This window comes from Triticum aestivum, chromosome 2B (genome assembly GCF_018294505.1).
Source record: "Triticum aestivum cultivar Chinese Spring chromosome 2B, IWGSC CS RefSeq v2.1, whole genome shotgun sequence".
Classification (NCBI taxonomy): domain Eukaryota; kingdom Viridiplantae; phylum Streptophyta; class Magnoliopsida; order Poales; family Poaceae; genus Triticum; species Triticum aestivum.
This window is the reverse complement of record NC_057798.1, coordinates 294,992,055-295,015,660: the sequence shown is the minus strand read 5'-3', so window position 1 is coordinate 295,015,660 and position 23,606 is coordinate 294,992,055. Positions and strand designations below refer to the sequence as shown.

The 23,606-nt window shown below is 42.5% G+C and overlaps 1 long non-coding RNA gene across 12 annotated transcripts; it reads left to right on the top strand.

Annotated features, from left to right (window-relative positions):
• The first annotated feature begins 2,163 nt into the window (after positions 1-2,163).
• Positions 2,164-22,459, top strand: LOC123044776 (uncharacterized). Of its 12 annotated transcripts, none has more exons than XR_006420351.1 (13): positions 2,164-2,548; positions 2,647-2,795; positions 4,089-4,181; positions 5,256-5,285; positions 5,364-5,470; positions 5,853-5,955; positions 13,083-13,216; positions 14,146-14,257; positions 14,729-14,912; positions 15,714-15,767; positions 16,738-17,242; positions 17,818-18,359; positions 18,461-22,459. It is a non-coding gene; the product is annotated as an uncharacterized lncRNA (long non-coding RNA). The 12 variants fall into 12 exon arrangements; XR_006420355.1 differs by having other exon boundaries at positions 17,818-18,993; positions 19,426-22,459; XR_006420352.1 differs by having other exon boundaries at positions 17,818-18,993; positions 19,159-22,459.
• Positions 22,460-23,606: the final 1,147 nt, after the last annotated feature.

Below are 23,606 nucleotides of genomic sequence, written 5' to 3'. Positions count from 1 at the left end.
CCGATAAAGATCTTCGTAGAATATGTAGGAGCCAATATGGGCATCCAGGTCCCGCTATTGGTTATTGACCGGAGACGTGTCTCGGTCATGTCTACATTGTTCTCGAACCCGTAGGGTCCGCACGCTTAAGGTTACGATGACAGTTATATTATGAGTTTACATGTTTTGATGTACCGAAGGAGTTCGGAGTCCCGGATGAGATCGGGGACATGACGAGGAGTCTCGAAATGGTCGAGACGTAAAGATTCATATATTGGATAATATGGTTAGGCCAAGGGGTCAAGCCCATGAGGCTTTAGGTCGGTGCAAAAGGAGTTTTGCGGAGGCCAGGGGGCCAAACGCCGGAGACCCTGGCATCTGGCCCTGGGCCAGACGCCGAGGCCCATGGCGTCTGGGCCAGACGCCAAGGATTGTGGCGTTTGGTCCTGGAGTCCGAGTGGGACTCTTGCCTTTCGGGCAAAACCGACTTTGAGGAGGCTTTTGCTCCAAGTTTCGACCCCGGGGCTCAACATATAAATAGAGGGGCAGGGCTAGCACCAAAGGTACAACAAGTTGATCCACGTGATCTATTCCTTAGCCGTGTGCGGCGCCCCCAGCCACCATATTCCTCGATAATACTGTAGCGGAGTTTAGGCGAAGCCCTGCTGCTGTAGTTCATCAAGATCGTCACCACGCCGTCGTGCTGACGGAACTCTTCCCCGACACTTTGCTGGATCGGAGTCCGGGGATCGTCATCGAGCTGAACGTGTGCTCGAACTCGGAGGTGCCGTAGTTTCGGTACTTGATCGGTTGGATCGGGAAGACGTACGACTACTTCCTCTACGTTGCGTCAACGCTTCCGCAGTCGGTCTGCGTGGGTACGTAGACAACACTCTCTCCTCTCGTTGCTATGCATCACATGATTTTGCGTGTGCGTAGGAAATTTTTTGAAATTAGTACGAAACCCAACAGGACCGAGGGGGCGGTGGGGAGGATAACTAACGTTTTTTTAATAATCATTTAGTACTCCTACTAACTAACGTATTAGGCAGTGACCGGAGAGATATTGTGAGTTTATTTCAAAAAAAAAGATTGTGAGTGACTGCGACTTTGTTCAAATCAATTTTTTTTATCTTCTAAAAAGATCCATTCTTTTTTATCCGATTTGCCTGCATGCGTGCGATATTGTTTTATCATCCGGCCTTGTTACAATAATTTTTATTTGATGATTTTAAAAGTTCATTATATGAATCTCTATAAAAATTTGTTTCTATTAAATAATCTATATAAAAGTTGATACAACAATTTGTTGAATATATTTAAGTTCCATAATCATAAAGGTCATCTTGTGGTCTATGGATGTTAAATTTTATGGAGCACTTCAGTGGAGATATTTTTTCTAACACTCCTGCATCCGTATATTTTTGTATCATTATACTTATTCTATGTTGTATCATTGTTTTGAAACTAACCATGGTTACTACTTTCTAGGTTCATATGATAGATTTTAGAACAAAACTAGCTGTCACTTTTGTGGACTCGGGATTGAGTGATGATAATAAGAAAATGAGATTTGGAAAATGATGGAAACAATACAAATCTCACGGATTGTATGTTACACGCACGATCACAACGCGCGATCATATCGTTGAGTATAAGACACATTTAAATACCTCGGTGAAAATAACTCGTTAAAAGAGAAATTACATTTAAAATAGATGTTTTCTATAAATTATAATACGTGCGTTGCACGTGCACACTTACTAGTTTTAGAAATAAAATCTTTCTTTTTTCTCCCACCAACTCAAAAGAGTACTTTATTTTCTTGATTTTATAGCACACTATGCTGCCGTTGACAAACGGATGAAAGAGGATGGCTTTACAGTATCTCATTACCCTGCAGGTGAAATATCGATGGTATCCCCTTGTTAGAGTCCGAAGCAAAATTGAGCTCTCCCGTGCGTTTGGATTCTGGACCGTCGGATAGAAATCTCCTCGCGACACAGGTCGTCGGATCTCGATCCAAATCGTTATGGGTCGTTGGATATTTACCCGATCTACCTCGGTCGTCGGATAAAATTCCAATTGCAACAGATTGTAATATCCATGCCCCCACCAGGGCATTTTTGTCATTTCACCACATAAGCATATAAAAGCAGCAGCTCCCGTGCTAGAACCCTAGCCGCCGCCTCCCTCCCGCACTCGCCCCTCCCCCGCGGCCAGCTCCTCCCGCCTCGCCTCTCTCTCTCCCTCCAAACCCTAGAACCTCATCCGCGCCTCCCAGCCCCGCCGCCGTCCAGGTCCAGCCCCATGCCGCCGTCGTCTTCTCGCCCAGCCGGCCGCCGCCGCACCGCACGATCGTGCGCAAGGGTGAGAAGGGAACTACTGCCCGCTCCTGGAGCACGAGGAGGACGTGGTGATGCGGCGCCCAGATCCACGGTGACATCGACGCGCCGTCATCGACCTGAGCCGCCACCGTCCTCGAGGTCGGCCATGGAGGGGGGTCCGACCCAGCTGCAGCCGTTGACGGAGACACCCCAAACCCTAGCACGGGGACCGAGCCGCCATGGTGAGGCACTGCACCAGATCCCTCTCCTCTTCCCCCTTCTTTCACGGGTTTCTCCTCTCTCTTTATGTCCCTCTCTCACCATGGTCTCGTCTCTGTAGGAAGGAGGCCAGCGGCGAGGACGACGCCATGGTCCCTGCTGTGCTCCCGGATCCGTCGCCCATCTGCCCCGACCTGGCCCTTCTCCTTCCCGCCGGCCAAGCGGAGCCGCTCGTGTCGCTGCTCTACCTGACGAGGGCATCGTGCTGAGGTGAGCCTCCTTCTGCTAGTGCCATAAGATACTGGAATGTTGGTATGCATGCTAACTTCTGTATGTTTTGTATCAGCCATGTTGCATTGTATCAGCTATGTAAACAATTCATGAGGAATGCCAATGGGGCTGTCATATGTATTTTATATTATTTTAATCTTCACCAATTTACTTCGTTAGCTGCAAAAGGTATCATGAGATTTAATTGATGATACTCATCATAAGACTAAAGAGTAGATGTGATACATAGTTGTAGTACATGTGTAGTCAGACTGCATATTTACACAAGTTTTTTTTGGTTACTTGCAAAATACTCTCTATAAGCAATTTGTTTAATGTGGCCCTGTTTGGCAATTGTAGCATGTTATGTGTAGGCATATGGGTAATACTGATAATATTACATATAAACTCATTTACTATAAACTAACCATCAGGGGTGCTTTACATGTCACGACACATAGGCATCTTACAAGCATAATTTGTCCAAACAATTGTAGTAGCTCGGCATTTGGGTTTTGCACAGTAGCTTTGCAAGCATATTACTACTCACGAAAGAATCTACGGAAGCTGCTGAAGTACGTACGAGTAGATCGGTGCAACTTTGCCCGTATCCTTTTTTCTTGATAAGGCATGGTCGAGGTGGTGGTGAGATCTGGAGCTCCTGCCACGTGCTCGCTTGCTTCAGAATAATCCTGCCAGGGGCACCATTTTTCTTCCTCCCAAGAAACATATCTGATCCTGGAGAATTCTTCCAGAAGCAGCAATGTTCCACAGGGATATGATATCTCTGTCCACCACCTGTGCTCTGCAGCAGCAGCTGCTATGTTTATCCTCATTGTTTACTTCAAGTCTGCAATGCCTGTTGTTAACTCTTATAATTAGATTCATTTGCTGCTCTTGGAACGAAAGGAGAAGAGAAGGACAGCCTGAGATTCCAATCCGAATTAATTTGACTTTAGAACGAGAGTAAGCACTAGAGGATTGGAAATGGGTGATTGTTTATATGTGTTTGCTTTTTTGCTTTGAACTGTATGCCTGACGGCTTATTAGATTGGCTTATACTACATGTTTGACTCTCTACTTTGAACTGTACAACTGCTTGTTTATTAGCCCTGGAAAATGAATGGCTTCAATGGTGGGTGCATGTATGGTCAGGGGATTGTTTGGTCCATGCATGGAAGTGGACTGATTAGTTTAACTTTTTTTTACTTGGTTATGTTTGCTAATCTTGAGAATCTTCTCATAATCTTGAAAAGCCACTCTTGCTAATCTTGATTTCTTCCTTGTGTGCAGCCCCATTATGAGACGGCTGTGAGACTTTTCAATGATCCAGATGCTGCACATCCTGGGAGAATATTGATGGCTAGGGTTGATTGTGCATCAGAGGTATTGTACTTCTCATGAAGGGTCATAATCTTCATCAGTTTGTTGAAGCTAAACAACTAAGCACTTTAAAAGGAGATATTCTTGCAATTCTATTGCTTTATGGTGAGATAACCTAGAGAAGTATTGATGTGTATCTTCGGTTCATAGTTGTCCTATTTGTTACTTCATACCTGAAAGCTATAAATACAGGGGGTTTTTCTCACGTGAAAGATTAGTCTCTCTTTTGATTTATTTTAATTCCCATTTCTGTCAGAAACCACAAAATATACTGAATTGTAGTATTGTACTGCTAATATGTTAGTTTATCAAGCAGTGGTGTTCATTGGCATGCAGTGATGTTTTATTTCTTTTAAATGTTTGACACAGGTGAACATAAGTCCACTCCAGTTTTATGATGCCACAAATATTGTTTTTATTTTCCATAATTGCAACACTAGCTTTTCCAGGCATGAGTTTACATCTTGAATAATGTCTCTGCTTACTTGTGTCTTTCTATTGTTTTATGTTGGTCAAATACCAAGGATATGATTAGCCACATATGTCACTTTTTTTCTTAACCATGTATGAACGAAAAAAAACCTGTATGAACAAAACCAGTCAGTATTTTTAGCCGAACAGTATATAGCAAAACCTTTGTATGAATACATATGGATTATTCAAGCCGAGCGAGCCAATTGGATGGTACGGAAGTACTGCCTAACCTAAGATCCCGGCTGCGACAAATAAAAAGAACTTGAGATCCTGACTGCTGGAGAAATGACTTCTCCAGTTTTCCTCTTTTTAGTATATATAACGGATAAAGCACGAAAAATAATTAAAATGAATCATCCAGAATTGGATGTGTGTGTGGGGGAAAGCCTGAAAAAGAAGAACAATATTTTCAGGTTAACTATCTGATAGGAGTCTTGACTAAACTCTAGCGGCAATACCGATGGTAGTCAGTGTTATTCACTATGCATCATATATGAATCTAATTATAGCGATATACAGTATGCACATGAATTAACTGGATTCCTGAATCTAATATTTAATGGTGACTAAGCCTTTGAGTTTTTATTTCAACTGCTTATGCAGGACAGGTTGTGTGCTTAGGGAGGCGGCAAGGTTAGACACCATACTTTGGTCCTTATGTATACCTGTAATGCCTGAATCAATTTTCTGATTTAAGTTTTGCATTTTTAGGCCCAAGGAATCTTGCGCATAAAACAAGATAATGACCGAGAAGAGCATGTGAGGGACCAACAGGTGTTTATCCTGAGTGATTTCAGTGTTTGTCAAGTCTGATTAAGGTACTAAATTATTCTCTTGCACATAACTCCTAAGGCTGGTCATAGTGCGAGTAACATAGGTAGTAACATAGATGTCACATAAGCAAAAATATTGATGTGGCAAGTAGTTAATGAGAGAGGCAAATAGAGTAACCTAATATGTTACCATCACATGGCGCTTTCCAATGCAAATGAGTCTACAAGACAATAAATGAACATGTTATGTTACTACACATATGACACTTCCCACTATAAGGGTAGTAACATAGAGTAGTAACGTATGCATGTTACTATTCTAAGTTACTCCCCACTATGACCAGCCTAAGGCACATGAATCTGCCATTTATTCTTTCAATATTACACGATGACCGGGTTTATTGTTAACCTGAATGCTTTAATGAAGCTTGCCACCTTGCTTTTTCTCGAGCACATAGCAACTGAAGAAGAGATGAAGGCAACTGAACAACGTGCTCGCAAAGTGAAGGGTTCTTGCAAGAAGAAAGAATGTATGGTATCCTACATTCTTTGTATTCTACTGACTCATTTATAGCTTTCCTGTATTCTTGCTGATGTACTGTAACGCTTCAAGACCGGCGCTCCAGATGCCTTTCATGTTTTGCGTGACCGTCGTGTGTTTATTGATGTTGTTGTTGCATTTCATCCTGGCATCATGCGCTTTGCATTTGCTTTCTTTTCTTAAAACTTGCATCCGCTCGTAGTTGCCGCTTCTCGCTTCTCTCCGTTGCGTCCGTTGACCTTTCTTAAACCAACCATTCTTTTGTTGCCCGACTGTTTGACCCCTCTTTGCACAGTGCAGACCCCCTCTCGCGCGTCCGAAAACTACCCCGAACCCGACCTGCTCAGTCACCACCGTTGGATCCGGTTCATCCCCAAACGTCCCTAAAATATCTTTGTTTATTTGTTTGGACTCCCGAAGCATTTTATTCTCGACCGTCCGATTTTAATCGGATGTCCAAAATTCCCCTCATTTCACTATATATAGTCCACCCCTAGTCCAACCCTAAAATCTAGCTCCCTTGTCCCATCACCCGCCGCCACCTTCCAAATCCCCCTTGGGATCCATCCCTCCTCAACCATCGCTCGCCACCTACAGCCTCTAGATCCCATCGCCCACCTTCTCCTCTCGATCCATGGTCGCCTCCTCCCTGCCTTCTTCGCCAGCCAGCAGGACCAGCCCCGTCGCCCGCTCCTCCCGTCTGCCTGAGCGCCGCCGCCTCGTGACCCCGCATCCCTCGCTGCCGGCCTCTGCTTCCCCTGCATCCTCTGCTTTGATGCAGGAGGACGACGGCCTCGCTCATGCGCACCTTCAGCGCCAGTGGGCCGCGCCGATCCGCCGTCCCAAGGCCAAGCAGTCGGCTTGCCTTGCTCCTGCCTCCCCTAGATCAACGTTGCGCCGGCGCCCTTCGGTTCCCGCACCGCCGGCGAGCATCATCAGGCCCCAGGTCGCGTGGCCATCGCCCTCGCCTTCCCTCTTCTTTCTTCTTTTTCGTTCTGCTCCATCCTCTCTGAAAAATCCCTCTCCCTCTCTTTCTTCAAGTGCACAGGAGGTGCTCCGCCCGTCGCTGCTGTTCGTAGGAGCACCGATGCCCCGGATCCGCCGTGGCGCTGCAGTCCTGCCACCTCCATCGCCCCGCCAAGTCCGCCGCCGTCGCCCAAGGCCCTCGGCTCCGCCGCCTCGCCAAGCCCGCGCCGCCATGCCCAGCCTCGCCTCTGCTTCGTCCGGTTCGAGCGACCGCTGCCGCACCTTGCTTCGTCTGAAGCCGCTGCGCCAAGCCCCTGCCTGCTTCGCTCCGGTCTTCGAGCGCGTTGACCAGTCCTCGTGGCTCACAGATTACTACAACAACAGTTGCTGGTACAGGTTATGCGATGATCATGACGCGAGAGCGATGTTTGTTTGTTTTGGAGTTCTTATGCTCCTTCTTTGATCAGGGGATAGGTTCCAGGTCGGCAGCCTGGGCTAGCAGGGTGGATGTCGTTTGAGTTTCTGTTTGTGTTTCATCCATAGTCGGATGATGCTCTTATGTATTGTGATGTTGTATTCGTGTGGCGTTATATGCCTTTTGTATGTATTCCTATCTATTATGTAATGTTGATGTAATGATATTCACCTTGCAAAAGCGTTTTAATATGCGGGTCTATCCTTGGTGGGACCTTCGAGTTCCTTTTGGATAGGGTCACATATTGGGCGTGACAAGTTGGTATCAGAGCCTCGACCGACAATAGTTGTCCCCTTGATTGTTGGCCGTTGTTGAGTCTAGAAGAAAACTATTTTTGAGTCTTAGGATTATATATATCGGAGAGTAGGATTCTTTTTACTTCTCAGTCCCTTCGTCGCTCTGGTGAGGTCTCCTGACGTAGATGTTTTGACTTTCCTCTCCTCAAATTTCACTAAAAAAAATTTAGGGATCACGCGGGTATCTTGAAATCGTTCTGATGGTTTTGTGACGAGAACATTGTTCTTGGTGCCTCTTGTCTTTTATGTGGCAGTGACCCGGGGAGTTGAGCTCCGAGGTGTTGTCGTCATAATTTTATCGTTGCAGTTCTGGAATACCTGAGTTTTGCCGACATCGAAAATCTTTTTTATGCAGTTGTTGGTGAGATAACCTCGACGCCACCTAGTACTGGGGCGGGAGTTCGGGAGTATTGCCATAGCTCGTATAAGGGATGCTTTTCGAAGGTTGAGGTACACGATTTCCGAAGGTTTATTGGTTATGTGTTGACGGATGGATACAGCTTGGATGTAGGGATTGTTAGTTTTGGGTGAGATATATATTGCTTCTCCTGTATCCCCAACACCAGATTGCATAACCAGAAAGTTTCAGGAGTTTATAGGTGGGAATTCAAGTAGCCCCTAGAATATCTTTTCGATAGATGCATGATATGGGATTGGGTAAATCTCTATCATATGTATTTGTTCCGGCTTATTTCTGCAAGCCAATCATTTGTTTTGTTTTGAGTTGCGGTATTTGAGTTGCTTCAATGTCAAGTGTTGATTTCATACCTTTCAAGCGGTGTTCTCATATTTCTATGGGTGTGCTAATCCTTTTGATCATCGAGATTGTCATGTCAATTCTTTCCAACCGGTGTGCTTTTCTTCAAGTGGATCCGTTCATTTTCAACATCCGCAAGATCAATTCTAAGTTTTTTTTCAACGGTGTTTGTTCCATCTTCCCCAAGTTGCCTTTGTTTTCCCGTCCTCCCACCCTTTTTCTTCAAGGACTCAAATATCTTAATCAAGTATCCATCTTATGGATGGGAAGATTCTCCATTCTTTTCCCGTCAATGTTCTTATCCGGTGATTCTCAGAAAGATACTAACGGAGCTTCAAGTTTATTATTCTTCGTTCTCTTTTCTTCTCCGATGGATTAATTTCAAGCTTCGGTGTTGATCATATCTCTTCCTTTTGTTTCACATATCTTCCCATGTGAATTTCTTATCCAAGGCTCCCTTATTTATTCACCTCTCCCAGTTCATATCCGGAGTGTTGAAGATATCTCGGAAGACTTGTGTTTCCATTCTTAATCTGTTCAAGCTATTTGGAGATTGTTATCTCATTCAAGTCATTTAATTCAACCGGTGCAATCACCCGTATCAATCAATCGTTCAATGGTGTATCTTTTGAGTGGGCCCTAACCCACAGGTCTTTTTCCAGGATCTTACCTGACTCTTCTAATTCTTCCGGAGTTATTCTCAAATTATTTTCAAGTGTGACGTAAGAATGAATTTCATTAGTCACATGCCTTCTCCAAGATCGCTTTCAAATCATTTCATTGTTGGCTCAACCTCTTTCCTTTCCATTCTACCGGAGTATCTCAGTAATTTTCGTGGTGTTTTCCTTCGTCATTTAAAGACCGAAGAAGAGTTTTTCCTCTAAATCTTGGTCCATTCTCTTGAATATTCGTAGTTCAAGCTTGATGCTATCCTCATAATTGTTTTGGTTGTGACAATTCTTTTCACCCATCCGAAGCATTACGTGAGTTCTTTCCATTTTATTCCTACGAAGGCCATCATGTCATAATTCTTCATTCTCAGCGTGTAGCTACCGTTCTTCAAATCTTACCAGTGAATCGTTCAAATATCCTCTAATCAGTTCATGTTCTCTTTGTTCCCATGTATCTAAATCCCTCAAGTATCTTAATTCGTTTTCCAATTCTTTCCGTTGAATTATGCCTTTGCTACTTTCATTTTCAATTCTTACGGTGGTTCGTTCGAGATTCCTCTTCCTTGCTATCAATTCATTCATTGTTTTCAAATCCCACCGGTGGTTCCACCAATACCTTCTCAAGTTTGCGCTATCTCTATCCTTAATCCCTCAAGAAGAACAAGTAGTATGACAAATCTGTTGCTTGTCATCAATTTAAATTGGTGAAGGATACGCATAACGTAATTCTTATTATTGTTTCATCCAAGTGATCTTGTTTCTTCTTTCCAGAGTTATTCATCATGTCACATTTCTCGGTTCGAGATGCTTCATCTTTTCTTTTCCGGAGTTCCAAATTTTCCGCATTATCGTCGCGAAGCTCCATCTAAATCATTGCAAGGCTTCACCTTGTGTTTTCAACTTCCCTTTCTTTCTATCATCCTTTTTATTACCGGAGTTCTTCATGGAGGCTCTACATGGTGGTTTGTCAAGGATTCTCTTCATTCTTCAATTGTTCTTCAAGATTTCTCTCGAAGTTATGACCCGCCAAGCTGTACTCTAAAATAAACATGGTGTTCAACACACTTTTTGTTTTGAGGAGCTCAAGTATTCTTCTTCTTGCATTCCCAAGTGCAATTCTTTCTACCTTATCTCTTGAGATGGTGTTATGTCACTCTTGGCAATTTCTCCTCGTGTTTCATGATTCACAGGTTGTCCGGAATGAGATATTTAAATCCATCATTTTCTCTTTGTTCAAGAGATCTTTTTGACCAATCAACTTCTTCGTTGGAGTTATCTTGTGTCAGACTTCACCTAAAGCCTTTCCTTAAGGGTTGTTGCTATTTGTGGTGATTATGCATGACCCAAGCTTGCTCTTTATCCTCTTGGTGGAAGAAGTTTTCATCTCTTCGTTGATCTCAAAGCAAGCAATTGTTTTCGTTAGTGGCAGAATGTCACCTCATAGTCTTGAGATGTTTTTCATAAGCCCACTACAAGCCTATTCGTTTCGTTGTGGATTTTCCAACAACCCCGTTGTAACCTTCTTGGAAGGGTGTTTTCCAAGCTCATTTGTGGCAGAAGTTGGCATTTTCTTCTCCGTTCTTTTATCCCAATGATCTATCTTCTTTTCGTTCTTCCGGAGGCATGGTGACGTTGCTCCCTTCACTCATCATCTTGGATTGTGAGGATCGTGTTCTTTTATTGCTTATCCATTTAACCGGAGTGTTGTGTCGATCATTCCTCTTTTAACCGGAGTCTCATCCAAGTGCTTTCATTTTGCCAAGTTCATATTCTATCCTTCCAATTTTAACTGGAGTGCTGTCCGAATTTGATATTTCTTGTTCCTTGTTTATCTCGTTTCAACCAGAGTGGTCTCAATTCTTTCTTGTCCATTGTACTCTTCATTCATAGCTTTGCAACCTCCAAGGTACACATGGTGTTCCTTGTTTCTATTTTCTACCGCAGTGCTATCGATTGTGTTCAACTCCGTTGTGTTCTTTCTCTCCACTTTTCAACCTCTCAAAGTTCTTTGGTTTCACTCATTTGTCGAAGAAGCAACATAGTTTACCTCTTCTCTTCCTCTTTCGTTTCTCTCCGGTGCCATCCTAGATCTCGGGACGAGATCCTCTCGTAGTGGTGGAGTGTTGTAACGCCCCAAGACCGGCGCTCCAGATGCCTTCCATGTTTTGCGTGACTGCCGTGTGTTTTATTGGTGTTGTTGTTGCATTTCATCTTGGCATCATGCGCTTTGCATCTGCTTTGTTTTCTTAAAACTTGCATCCGCTCGTAGTTGCCGCTTCTCGCTTCTCTCCGTTGCGTCCGCTGACCTTTCTTAGACCAACCATTCTTTTGTTGCCCGACCGTTTGACCCCTCTTTGCACAGTAAAGACCCCCTCTCGCGCGTCCGAAAACTACCCTTCCTAGCAAACCGTTGCTTGGCTATGTTACCGCTTTACTCAGCCCCTTTTATAGCGTTGTTAGTTGCAGGTGAAGTTGAAGATTGCTCCATGGTGGACACGATTATGTTGGGATATCACAATATTTCTTATATTATTAATGCATCTATATACTTGGTAAAGGGTGGAAGACTCGGCCTTATGCCTGGTGTTTTGTTCCACTCTTGCCGCCCTAGTTTCCGTCATACCGGTGTTATGTTCCCGGATTTTGCGTTCCTTACGCGGTTGGGTGATTTACGGGACCCCCTTGACAGTTCGCTTTGAATAAAACTCCTCCAGCAAGGCTCAACCTTGGTTTTACCATTTGCCTCACCTAGCCCTTTTTCCCTTGGATTTCCAAAGCCCGAGGGTCATCTTTATTTTACCCCACCGGGCCAGTGCTCCTCCGAGTGTTGGTCCAAACTAGAGCATCGTGCGGGACCATTCCTTGGCAACTTGGATTACGTCGGTACCTGTACGCTTAGCTTATCCGGTGTGCCCTGAGAACGAGATATGTGCAGCTCCTATCGGGATTTGTCGGCACAGCGGGAGGTCTTGCTGGTCTTGTTTTACCATTGTCAAAATGTCTTGTAACCGAGATTCCGAGTCTGATCGGGTCTTCCTGGGAGAAGGTATATCCTTCGTTGATCGCGAGAGCTTATCATGGGCTAAGTTGGGATACCCCCTGCAGGGTATAAACTTTCGAAAGCCGTGCCCATGGTTATGTGACAGATGGGAATTTGTTAATGTCCGGTTGTAGATAACTTGAAACCAGATCCGAATTAAAACGCATCAACCGCGTGTGTAGCCGTGATGGTCTCTTCTCGGCGGAGTCCGGGAAGTGAACACGGTTTTTGGGTTATGTTTGACGTAAGTAGGTGTTCAGGATCACCTCTTGATCATTGCTAGTTTCACGAACGTTCCGCTTGCTCTCTTCTCGCTCTTATTTGCGTATGTTAGCCACCACATATGCTTAGTCGGTGCTGCAACCTCACCACTTTACCCCTTCCTTTCCCGTTAAGCTTTGCTAGTCTTGATATCCATGGTAATGGGATTGCTGAGTCCTCGTGGCTCACAGATTAGTACAACAACAGTTGCAGGTACAGGTTATGCGATGATCATGACGCGAGAGCGATGTTTGCTTGTTTTGGAGTTCTTCTTCTGCTCCTTCTTCGATCAGGGGATAGGTTCCAGGTCGGCAGCCTGGGCTAGCAGGGTGGATGTCGTTTGAGTTTCTGTTTGTGTTTCATCCGTAGTCGGATGATGCTCTTATGTATTGTGATGCTGTATTCGTGTGGCATTGTATGCCTTTTGTATGTATCCCTATCTATTATGTAATGTTGATGTAATGATATCCACTTTGCAAAAGCGTTTCAATATGCGGGTCTATCCTTGGTGGGACCTTCGAGTTCCTTTTGGATAGGGTCGCATATTGGGCGTGACATGTACTGTGTTGGTAGTTGGCTCCTTTCTTTTCTCTTCTTTCGCCATCGTACCCATCTTGCTGATCTGATGTGTATCTATCAATTTGATGCAGCGTTGTCATCTTATTTTCATGACGGCATGGTCTCTCGACGTGTGATGGATTCACTCACACGGAGGAAGCTTTTCTCCGCTACTCCGGCGACAAGCGCACAAGCTTTTGGGTCCATGGCGCCACCGGTAAACAAGGTATGTCCTGTTCCGTTGATTGATCAGTTCATCTTGCTTTTATAATTCTTACACTATGATTTGCTCAAATTCTATCAAGACAACGGTGGAAATTGAATTTATTTATTTGAAATGCATGCCATTTCCCCCTGATCATTAGTTCATGTAACTTGATGATGTAAACCTGGTGTCGTTTAATCTTTTTCCATAAACCAGTTATTTGGGAGTTTATTGCAAGCTATACCATCTTGATGCGTAACTACAGATTGTGTTCTTGCTATAATTTGTTACGACTTATATGTTTTATAATATTCCATGTAAATCAGAATATCCTTGATGTGCATTCCTTGATTTTTTAATGTTAGGGGCCAAAATATATGTCCTTAATTAGTTCTTCCTCTGTACAGTGTAGGTGATAGTAACCCTTTTATGAAAATATATTCATTTTAGTCCCTAGCTCAGGTCTGCGCATTATATAATGAGTTTAATTTGCCGGTTTAAAATATTTGTGCTATCAATCCTTTCTGTCCTAGACAAAACTTATTAGTTTTAATTTTTTTGCTAATTTTAAATATTTCTGCTATCATCAGTGTAGATGGGAAGGGATAGGAGCTCAACATGAAATGGACTATATTGTGAAGGCCTTTAACTAATAAGTACAGATTGTTTTTTTATAGAAACACACAAGTAAAGATTATGTGAGGTGATTTATTCATTTTAAGAGTTCCCTCATTAGTGTATCCCTCACTGTTAATTGCTATGAATTTTTAGCCATTTTTATAGAAAACACAAGTAAAGATTATGTTTGGTTTCCCATATTATTCTTTACCTGCTTAATTTCTATGAATTTTTTCAATGTCAGATTACTATCCACATTTGTATGCTTTTCGTCGAAGTACTGGGTCAAGGGGATACCTGTATCACTATGTCATTTATTTCCTTTGATGCAGAACAACTCTGGGTGCTTGATTCTGTCTCTGGATAAGTGAAAATAGATGGCAGCGAAGTTGAACTGGTTTTGCAAACACTAGCAAGTATTTCTTCATCGCTTCCATCGTGCAAGTAATTCTTTTACATTCCCTCAATATGATATATTCCTCTGCTTCCTAATCCAGTCGAAACATAATTTGAACTATATGATTCTTTCTGTTCATATTATCGAATAGTGAGCTTCGGTAGTGGCTTCAGCAAACAAATTTAGTGTGTACATCACTTGACCAAACATTAAGGCAGCGGCCCATATGTAGGTGCAGTCTCAAACAAAGAAAGAGAAAAGATAGTCTTGGTGTTAGTTACCTACATACTCAGATTCCTACATGAGCTCGACAAAAAATTGAATATGTAGGTGCAGTCTCACAACAAGAAAGAGAAAAGATAACTTGGTGTCAACTACTCATGAATGGAAATAAAAACACTAGCTGGAATGATTTACTATTTTTGCTAGCTTGACAAAACATACATTATTTCATTCTTAGCTTACTAAAACTTGGGTGTGCTGTATCTTGCTCATACATTTCAGTTGATTCTGCGCAGGTTGCGCTAGCATTGCGGGCATTTTTCTTCATATTTGGGAAGAGGGGATGAGGTTGAAAAATGAAGCTGGTGATGAAAAGAATGGAGGGCACCCGCAAAGTGATGACGAGGAAGGAGCCCTGCAGGAGACAGCTTTCAGAGCTTGAAGAAGATGGTCTCACATCCACGTTGATCTATGAAAATAGTAAGTATAAATCAAATTTGATATATGTCTCCCAGGTGATTTAAAAAAAATACCAAGGATATGATTAGCCACATATGTCACTTTCTTTCTTAACCATTTATGAACGAAAAACAAAACCTGTATGAACACCACCGATCGATATTTTAGTCGAGCAGTATATAGCAAAACCTTTATACAAATATTGATTATTCAAGCTGAGCGAGCCAATTGGATGGTACAGAAGTACTACTACCTAACTTAGGATCCCGACAGCAACAAAAAGAACTTGAGATCCTGACTGATGGAGCAGGGACTTCTCCAGTTCTCATCTTTTTAGTATATTTAAGGGATAAAGCATGAAAAATAATTAAAATGAATCTTCCAGAATTGGATGTGGGTGTTGTGTTTGCTGTGGGGACTAGGGAAATAGTGTCAGTTCCTCAATTGGATAGTAGTAGGATCAGACATGCCTTTACATTTTTTTAGTTAATTAAATATGTTCAGTTCAAGCAGTTTTGGCTTACTGTGATGTTAGAGTTCTCTCTCAGTACCTTCACTTTGGTTTTTCAAGAAATTTATTGCTCAGTAATACTGCTCCACTTTGTTCATAAATTCATTGTTCATTGTTGTTTATTAAATTATCCATGTCCATCTGTTATTCCTAGGATTTCCTTGGATAACTATACTAATAGATAGAACATGAGAACATGTCCATCTCGGAGAGAATTAATATTGCTTTGCTTGCTGCCCCTGAATTTGAAAACAAAACAATGATGTTGATTGTGGCTTAATTCATGTATCCTATCTCATGAGTCATACCAGGCAAGCGGCGGCGGCGACGGACTGGTCACCCCGCAACACCATTCTTCCTTCACGGTAACTAGCCACGGCAAGTGCTTCTGTCATTTCTTTCGTGTTGAGAAGGCAGAGTCAAGGGCGCGAACATGAGGTATTCTGTGACTTTCTTCGGAGAGGCACTAAAGCGCAAAGGTCGTGACGTGTAACGATTTAATCAAGGAGACAACCCGGTCGAGCTATCAAGTATTAGGCTATAATAACCTAACTAAGAAGTTTTATTATCTCGCATTGCATCTTGCTTGATCAACACATGCCATGACCTGGTTATTGTATTTGTTATATTACAATGGATAGTCTTGGCTTGCTTTTGGACTAAAGCCTTTTGGTCTATGTATAGCTTGATTTTGGACTGAAGCCTTTTGTTGTTTCGTGAACCAATTCCTATGTCCTGAATGTGTATGTATCGATGCAATGATTCTGATATAAAATTAATATACTCCCTCCGTTTCTTTTTAGTCTGCATATAAGGTTTGGTCAAAGTCAAGCTTTGTAAGGTTTGACTAACTTTATATCAAAAAATATAAACATTGACAATATGAAATCAATATTATCAGATGCATCATAAAATGTGTTTTCATAGTATATAGTTTAATATTGTAGATGTTCATATTTTTTTATATAAATTTGGTCAAACTTTATGTAGTTTGACTTTGACCAAATCTTATATGCGGGGTAAAAAGAAACGGAGGGAGTATTAGATTGATAAACACACCTATATTATGCTATTTTTTATTTTTGTAATGCTTCAATGACTGTATTATCGGGTTGGATATGACTATACCCGACAGCAGTGCTGTCGGGTGCGGTAAGCCGCACTTCCTACCTAGTATTAGATGTTGAGGCATGGGAATGCTCAAGCTGAAGCTACTTGATAGGGTTGTACTCCATAGTAGGCAGGTTTGCATTTTTTTACCACGTAAACTGGCTACTGTTTGTTCATACGATTTTAATGAAAAATCCACGTCGGCACTTGCTTCTACTGGCTCAGCCAGCACAAGGGCCGCATCGTCCACTACGACGCCGCTCGTGGCGGGCGCTGCTACGCGAGCCGCCGGAGGCGGAGCAGTCCAAGTGCCGGGTGGGGCGGGCGCTGGGCAAGGTGGGCGCGGCGCTCCGGCTATGCGTGTTCGACATCCGTGACGAGAAGGGCGACTCGATGCTCCCGCATGACGGCTTGGAGGGCGTGCACGGCGTGTGGCTGATGGAGGGCGTGTCGGCGGCCTCGCGCCCGTCGTGGTAGCGCATGGACGAGGAGTTGGTGGAGGACATCTTGGTGTGGTACTTCCTGACCGGCGTCGAACGTGCAATTCTTCAGGAGTGCGAGACATCCCATGCTCACGTATACCTATTTTTATCTTTATCTTTTCTTTACCTACTAATCTTTACCTCGTGTGGAGAGGAGGTAGGTCGTCCCTCCTTGCGGACGCACGGACGAGGGTCTCATGCTGCCGCCGTGCATCAGGTGTTCCTGTTGTGCCCCCCTTGCTGCGTAGGTGAGGCCTATTTTCTGTGTCCCCTCAACCTAGATTACAACATTGCATGATATGTGGTTTTTCTTGTGGTTCATATGGATCAGACAAGAGCTTTCCTTTTCTGTTGAAATTTGTAGCTCATTTGGACTCACGATTGTAAATCACGGTGGTTGATTTGTGCATGAAATGCTTTGTGAATCTGAGCGGTTTGGCTTTTTATCAAGGAATCTCGTGCAATCTTTGTTTTCGACAACAATTGGTGCATGTACAGAACAGGGAGCATTTCTCCCTTTGGACATTTGTATGACGTTGTATAGCAATTAACATGTTTGGATCTGTAGTTTCCCCCAAAATGCAGTGTTTACTTTCTATTTGGAGCATAGGGTACATCTTTTATCAATTGATGACTGAAAACCCACTTCCCTGGTAAAAACACTATCCACCTTCAAATATACTCCCTCCGTAAAGAAATATAAGGTTTCCCGAGGGAGTATACAAGTTCTCTGATAAGGTAGTCGTGGGAAGAATATTTTTGGTTTACATTGTAAATGATTTGAGTGACCACAAATGTGACTTTCTTTTTTGTTTCTTTTCAGTTTTCAGCTCATAGATTAGAAGGCAAGGATGTACTTGAGCGGTATGAGAAGACCCAATTCCGTTATCTCATAAGTCAGAAGTTTCCCATTTACTGACTTTGGTACTACTTTTAAAATGAACAGTCAATCTATTATCAACACCATGAGTATGTGTCAATTGTAGATTCTTAATTGCTTAGAATTATTTTATTTGTTTGATTCCTTCATTTGATATTTATTCAACAACAAAATATTTTCAAGATTGACCCGTGTGAGGATTGAACATGTGAATAGATGTGGCATCAATCTAAGTCAGTTGACACCTTGCTCATCTTTTTTGCTTGGAGTCTGCCTCTTGCTCCATAGTGAAGCATGGGCACAAATATACAACTAAACCGACAGGGTGATTTCATCGGTGGAAGCAGTGCGTTCACAAATTATATGATCGTGTGCGTGGATCATTTTGCAACGCACGGGCATTTTTCCTAGTAATAATAAAGAATGGATTGAGTCTCTCGGGTTCATCGTCGCGGCAGTTTTGCTAAACCCCCCTATAATTTTAGGTAATTAACCCGCAGCACAATTTAAAGTTTATGAACAGAGATACCGTTTCGTTCCAGCTTGGGCCTTTTCTAATGGGTCTTCAGAAAAATAATACGTATAGGACACAGGAGCACGGGCTCCTCAATGCGTACGGGGGATTGGATGATTTGCCTCATTTTACAAGGGTTGGATGATTTGCCCTTTGATTGTCTCAATGACAGTGGCCCCGGACCCCACCTGGTAGCCTGTCGGGGGGTAAATGATCCAATGGAGAAGTAAAGTGGGGCAAAAGATGCCGCCGCCGCCGTGCACCCGTTACTCTCTGGCGCCGCCGCCGCCCTGCTCTCGTTCCACTCCCTACCCGTCTCCATCTTCTCCGGCGCCACCACGATCGTCAACGTCCTGCCGCTGTATGTCTCCGATTTGGATCGGAGTCCGTGTTCCCCCAGGATAAGTGCTGCAACACGAATCCATGGCGTGCCCGACCCAAATTTCAGAGAGACTTGTCTGCCATTAGAAGGAGCCCTCGACCGGAATCTCCATTAAATCGCATCATATCGCAACTTTTGAAGAGTCGTCCAGGATCGTCTCAGCCGAGTTCGCCGGAACACCTGAGCCGGAAGAACATACCCTGCTGAACATGCTACCCCAGAGGTATGTACTAGCTTTTGCCAAATTATTCTGTAAAATTTTCATCTACAATCATAAAAAGTAATGTTCTTCTTGGTCTGGTCAGAAAGTACTGCACCTTTTTTCTGCAATCTTTGTATTTGTTCTGCTTGAAAAAAATCTAGGACTGATCTGTCTGCCATTGTTCAGATCACATCTTCCTTTGCTAGAACACGTGAGCTGATTCCAACTTTGGCCTCAAGTTGCTCCCGTCAATGACAAGTGTAGTTTTATGGGGTTCACAATTGACTTTTTCAACTATAATACAATAGTCAGTGCATGAGACAAATAACTCATGTTGGATCGACACCTCCATATCAGATAGCTATATTCAGCGCAAGTTATTGATGTATTTCTTCAACTACCTCTCATTTACTGCATGTTGATTTTCTCATGAACTGCTTGCTGCAAATATAGGGAGGAGTGGGAGTGCGGTGTTCATGAAATTGAGTATCTCAGAAGAATTTGGTTTGACACTTATTTTCCTCAACCTGTTATTCTTCAAATGTGCTTCCCATGGATTTGATAAACTTGGTGAGTTAATGTTATGTGTCAGGTATGGCCATAAGATACTCATGAAACTTATTTTATTTTGCCTCACACAAGATGTATGTTGTTTAGACTCATGTACTGTCAGTACTGGTGGATCGATGATCTAAGGATCATATGAATGATTAATGGAGGATAATTCATATTCAGTTCTCCTCTCAAATTTTGTGGTGCCAAGCTTGATCTTTATCCATCTAACTGACTGAAAGTGCCTTCTAATCACTATTGAAAGCATATGTTAGTTAGTTTGACTGTATATACCACACAAAAAGTAAAAAATGAATTCTAGAAAAAATTAGACACAGATACTACAGAACCAGTGGACCCTCAAGAAACAAAAGGCACACCTATTGATCTTCCAAGTTAAAAATCTGAAAATAACTTTCATTTAGTGATGGATATATAGTCAAGAAAGGATGCCTTTCCCTAAAGATACAAAACAAAATCGTGTTCGTGTATGTCCGGCTGACAGATGAATCGATCTCCTTTCAAGTATCAACCCAGCAACCTTCGTGTATGTACATGTGTGCATCAAGGATGCACGGGTCCATTGGCCTGCATACCACACATCCCTTCACTAATTCCATCAGTATCATTCTTAACAAGGTAAGTATGATTCCCTAATCCCTGATTTTATTAATTGATCTTTGATCCTTCATCCCTAATGTCGTTATACCTTATTGATTCTATAAAAGATCTCAAACAAGAACATACCATTTTTTAGGCTACAATTCCTATAGCTTGCCTTGTCAATTTGATAAAATTACATGTGTGATGGAGGTTGTAACTTATTACGGTTTACATTGTCAGAATGATATATGTGTCGTCTCTAAACATATGTATATATTTTGTGTGCCGGATTTTCTGATGTAGATGCTATATAAGAGGAAGCTATTCGACAATTCTGCTCAAGTTGGTACGGATCAGATCAATTTTATTCAGTAAATATTTATGCTTGATAGATACAAGCCTCCCTCTTCTGCCCTTCTTTTCTCCTTCCTCTACAGGTCGCCAGCACATGTGAATCGTCCGTCAAGAGCATGCTTGTGACATCATTACATGTGATGCAGGGCAAAAGGATGTTGTCAGAATGTAAAAACACATTTAACCATTTTCCGGGTTTTTTCCTCGCCCGTTTTCGCCGTCATATACACTGCATCTCCCACTGTAACGGACAGCCAAATTTGTATTCTTGAAAGTTTTAATCATTTCTATTGCAGCTAAGTGTTCAAGTGCAATCTCTAGCCAAGTTCTCTTTGTTGTTGTGTTGAATTTTGAGGAAAGGCGGCCAAGCAGCTCATGGCATCTGTGTCACGCCTGCTCTGCCGCTGCCTTGACCCGCCGACAACGTCGCCGGTTGAGCCGCAAGGGTGCAAGATCATCGTGGGGCCCATTGCATGGGCTCCGAGTATGCTTGATTGCCATGTCGGAGGCGAAGGTGCTAGAGCTTGGTGGCGTGTTTGCATTTGTGGATGCATGAATAATTGTCAAGGAGGCCGAAGCCAGTGCTATTACAGTTGGACTGAAGGAATTGTATAACGTATTCTGAGGCTCCTTGGTGGCGGAGATCGACTACGCAGTGGGGAAATGAACTAGGGGTTGATTCTGTAAGCAGATCATTGTCCTACCCAATTATTGTTGATATTAAATCTGCGCTGAGTAATTTTTAGGCATTATCACATCAGAACTGTCAAGAGGGACAGACAATGGGCTGGCTCATGAACTAGCCAATGATGCTAAAGCTCATGGAGACCTTGTGGTTGCGTATGGTGTCCCGGACCAACTCCATGATCATCTCTGGAAGGAAAACAATGCAGCCTTGACGTCGGCCTAAGTTGTAATCCTCAAAAATGATATTGCTTGCAGATAGGTTATACATAAACATGCATGATGTAGGTATCTTAATTTTAATTTTGAATACTGAGATCTATTCAGATGCTTTCCTTACTCTTATGGCTAAAAAAATCCAGCAGACAGTGACTAAAATTTGTTAGTTTTACTCAACTTGCTACTGCTTGATCAGTACTCAATCAGGCTGGGGATGACCATGATAGCTGGTGTTGAGTAGGTATATGCATTGAATTTTCCGTTGTGCCAAAACTAACACATTAGAATCTTCCAATTTGGTGCTACCATATTTTAAAGTAAGAACACTATGATGCAAAGGAATCTTATTATGTAGCCATATGTAATCTCAGTTTGTTGCTATGTATATAAACTATGACAGGAGTAGGCCCATATAGATGTGTATCCATTTTTGCCTTCTACTGATCTATGACAATGGGGATGTGCTGGACTAAGTGGCCGTTGCTATTGAAGCAAAGGAGTGGAACTCGCAATTTTTCAATCAGTGGAGGTTATCTTTCATATGGATTTTATTATTAGATACTTGCAGATGTGTGTCACTTCCTTGGATCATGTTTGATTTTTAAAATTTTAGATGTTCATGTAACCATCAATTATGCTACTGGCAGTCCTTGTACATTATTTTTTATCTGCTCTAAAAAATTATCTCGGTTTATAAGCATCATATGTTTTAATGTATAAGTAATATTATGAGTTGATCCAGTGCCGAAAACAATTCAGTTGAACATGTTTGTTCTAGCAGTTTTAGGCAACAATTCATCTGGTTGGATGGTTAGAGGAACTGTGGTATCTATTTCAGGATTTCCAGCGATGCACTTTCAGTGGGAGGAGACGTTCCTGTCGACGACGAGGCGTCTATTGTGACTTAGTAAATTTCAAGATGACATGCCGGCTCAGTCTCTCGGAGGTGCTCATAGGGGTAGGGTGTGCGTGTGTGCGTTCATAGGGGTGAGTGTATGTGCGTATGTGTGAGCGCTTGTGTCTGTACTGATGTTAAAAAAAATGTATTTGCACCAGTACAATACCTATGCCACTAGCTTGATTCTCGCACCTTGCACCTTGCATTCTTCCGTTGCAACGCACGAACATTTTTTGCTAGTTTATATTAATTCCAAAGTTTAAAACAATTTTCTAAAATTTCTAGATTATTATTAATTCGAAAAATCAATGACTAAAAGGCTAGATACACCTAGAAGTGTACCCAGCTAGTGGCTGTGTGAGGCCGACAGGTGGGGTCATTGACTGAGTTGACCAAGTCAACATGTGACTGGTCAAAGTGTGAATAGTGTAGGTGGGTCCCATGTGTCATTGACTAGAGTTAGATTATAGGTTTATTTAGCTTTTGGGTCCCACTGTCATTAGGCCATTATGCTAATTAGTAGACTGCCCGTGCGTTGCCACGGGCCAAAAATTAAATTTATAAACGATGCTCATATTTCTCTCCCCGAATGAAAACATTGCATGCAATGTTCAACCACAACACAAACACAAGTATCTTCTCTCTATTCCAACAAACGCAATGCACCCCTCTAGCCTCTTGTTTCTGTTGAAGTTGTTCTCCCTAGCCCTCTTTGTCCATACATCAACCATCCTCTCAATCTATTGCCCCTTGACACTGCATGTGGCTTCTATGTCTACTACGTATATCATGCAACATGGAACATGATAAAAAAGGATGAGATACAAGGCACCTCACCTTAGTACAAATCACAAGAAAATGTGGCATATGAACATGAGAACATTATTCCACCACATGTTCATTCACAAACTAATAATGCTCTGTTTAACTGGGCTCTGCTTTCATCTCCACCTAAGATGCATCTCCGTCACTTTATCTCACTAATACTTATTTTCCTATGGACCTCAAATATACATACAAGAATCACATGACAAGGTTGCATCATTGTCATTCCATCTATTCCTTCACTTCAGCTCTTTTGGTCATTGCAACACCAGTCTACTCCATCGTCACCCTACTCCAAATCCGCCCATGTTTCCATCCGGCTCCAAATACGGCCATTTTTTCTCCATGTCTTTCATGTTGTATCAAGTTTGTACTTTCAACCTCAGAATTTTCATTGTTCAGAATGAGGAGGGTTTCGAGAGTTCACTTCTTTGAGAGAGAACACAACACATATTGATACAGATTAGTGATGAACAAAAATTTCTTTGTGTTATTTATA